The sequence below is a fragment of the Galeopterus variegatus genome, unplaced genomic scaffold (genome assembly GCF_000696425.1).
Source record: "Galeopterus variegatus unplaced genomic scaffold, G_variegatus-3.0.2 Scaffold12173, whole genome shotgun sequence".
NCBI lineage: Eukaryota > Metazoa > Chordata > Mammalia > Dermoptera > Cynocephalidae > Galeopterus > Galeopterus variegatus.
The window spans coordinates 33,186-36,093 of record NW_007738284.1 but is presented as its reverse complement, the minus strand read 5'-3'; the positions used below and the strand labels follow the sequence as shown (position 1 = coordinate 36,093).

The window sequence follows — 2,908 nt, the reverse complement described above, 5'->3', positions numbered from 1 at the left end:
GGCAGGGAGGCCAGAGATGTGTCCTGGGGCTGTGTGAGATGCTGGCTTCCCCTGCCCAAGCGCTTGTACCTCAGCCCATCCTGGGATGGCAGGTGACCCAGTTCAGGCCACTTTTCATGAGGAGGGTGGTCCCAATTTTGTCAGTAGTCACTAGCTTCCCTTCTGCAGGGTCCCCACAGCTGGAGCCAACCCCAATTGGGTTGTGCTGGTTACTCTTCGAGAGAAGCCCAAGCACTTAGGTGGATGGAGAGCTTTTCGGGGGAGCCAGGGCCCCAGGGAGGGGCCAGATCTAGTGGATCTCCCTCCTCATGGCATCCCTGCTGATGAGCCCACCGCACCAGCCCAGTCCTTCACCCACCCTCAGCCCGCATACGAGTCAGACAATCTTCCCATTCATCCTCTGAAGTCTCTCTGTCTAGGAGACATTCAGGGATAAAGATGCCAACTCTGCCCAGGATCCAAACCCAGTGATGGGGGTGCAGGTGGGTCCCAATGTATGGCTCAACCACCTCGCTCTCCTGACTAGAATTTTCCAGAACAATTAGGGGGGACATGTGTAAAATTCCTTTTGTGGCCTATGCCTTTAACTCCCACCCCCCATGTGACATCCTGAGGCCATCCACACTCAGGTCCTGTGCTGGGTATGAGAGGACATGAGGAGGAATTGCAGGTGGAGGCAGAGGCCTAAATCCAAGTTGTGGCTCATGCCACACCAGAAACTCACTCTGGCCTTTGTCGTCTATAAATATTGTGGTAATTATTACAAAATAAGATTAGTGGACTCACAGGGTATTGGGGATCAATTGACCTAAGGCTCATGAATGTATGTCACAAACTGGAGTGGGACATTAATTTCTGAGAATGCATGTGTCATTGCACACATGACCTTCCTACAAGTTCCCCTAAATAGCCTGCCTTCCTTGTCCATCTCTCATTCCCTTTCATGTGAGGGCAATGGATTAGCTCCATTCCCTGAGGAGGGCACTCACATGAGGAAGCAGGAAAGAGCTTCAGCATCAGGACTCTGGGGCAGGTGCCTGCAGGCCAGGGGCTTGAAGCACTGCCAGCATCGGAAGTTCTGGTAAACACTCCTGGGGTTACAGGAGTCCTCTGGTGAGGCCTTGGCCTGGAGGAGGCCAGGCTGCCCTTCCCACAATCCCTGTGTGGCTGTGGCTTGGCATTCCTTGGGAACATGGTGGAAGCCAGCTGGGCAACTGCAGTGGGGGCAAGAGGGGGGTGGCCTGGGAATCAGTATTCACATGTTGTAGCTCTAACTTCCAATGTGATGGTATTTGGAGGTGGGGTCTTTGGGGATCATCAGGTTTAGATTAGATAATTACGAGCCCCTGTGATGGGATTCCTGCCCCTGTGAGAAGAGAAAAAGACACCAGAACACCCTGTGATGTAAGCACACAGTCATCAAAAGCCAGGAGAAAAGCCCATGCCAGGAACTGAATCTGCTGAGACCTCATCTGGGACTCTGCTTCCTGAACTGGGAGACATGACAGTCTGTTGTCTAAACCAAATGGCCTATGGAATTTTGTTATGACAGCCTGAGCCTGAGGTGACCAAGATACTACCTAGAATGACCAGGAAGGGAGGGTTAGAACACAGGTTCCAGGGCCCCAGGACTGAGCATTTAATCAGCTCCTGGCGACTCTCTAGAGAGGCAGCTCTTAGGGACACAGCCTCAAAGTCCCTGAGCATGAAGAGCAGAAGTGTGGATCCAGAACCAAAGGAGACCAGTGCCTGTACCAGTCGTGTGAGTCCTAGGCTGCTCCATTCAGGGACTCAGGACAGCCCAGGGCACTTGGGACTTTGCTCCAAGGGGGAAATCAGACTGCTCAGGATGTGGGGTCACTGAAATTGTGGGGGACAAGGATTTGGGGACCCCTTTAATTTATACACTGGGTGCAACTTCCACTGGAGAGCAGCCAGTGTGGGAGCAAGGTAGACACGCAGCCATGTTGCATGTTCCATGTTTCACGGACTAGGATATATGCTCCACATGGTGGCCCCGGAACCACTGGGGCCTGCAGGTGGAGGGAGGCAGGTGTTGGAGAGAGAAAGACAAATATTCCTGGCTACAGGTGTCACTGCCTCCCATCACCACTGCCCCTGGTCCTGGGCATCTGGGCCCATGGTCCCCTCACTCCCTGTAGTGGGACATATGGCTTTGGGAGCTTTTTCCTATTCTAGGTTGCCTGTTCTCAGTTATGACATTAATAAGAATAATAACAATAATAATGAGGGACAGCACACGTCAGAGATTCTGCTAAGTGCATCATACGAGTCAGACAATCTTCCCATTTGTCCTCTGAAGTCTCTCTGTCTAGGAGACATTCAGTGATAAAGATGCCAACTCTGCCCAGGATCCAAACCCAGTGATGGGGGTACAAGTGGGTCCCAATGTATGGCTCAACCACCTCGTTCTCCTGACTAGAATTTTCCAGAACAATGAGGGAGGACGTGTGTAAGGTTCCTTCTGTGGCCTATGCCTTGAACTCCCACCCCCATGTGACATCCTGAGGCCATCCACACTCAGGTCCTGTGCTGGGCATGAGAGGACATGAGGAGGAATTGCAGATGGAGGCAGAGACCTAAATCCAAGTTGTGGCTCATGCCACACCAGAAACTCACTCTGGCCTTTGTCTTCTATAAATATTGTGGTAATTATTAAAAAATAAGATTAGTGGACTCACAGGGTGTTGGGGATCAATTGACCTTAGGCTCATGAATGTATGTCATAAACTGGAGTGGGACATTAATTGCTGAGAATGCATGTGTCATCGCACACATGACCTTCCTACAAGTTCCCCTAAATAGCCTGCCCTCCTTGTCCATCCTTCATTCCTTTTCATGTGGGAGCAATGGGATTAGCTCCATGCCCTGAGGAGGGCACTCACAT

At 51.5% G+C, this 2,908-nt stretch overlaps 1 pseudogene; it reads right to left on the bottom strand.

Annotated features, from left to right (window-relative positions):
- LOC103610964 overlaps positions 1 to 1,214 on the bottom strand; it is a 2,755-nt pseudogene extending 1,541 nt beyond the window's left edge.
- Between the last annotated feature and the right edge of the window lie 1,694 nt (positions 1,215 to 2,908).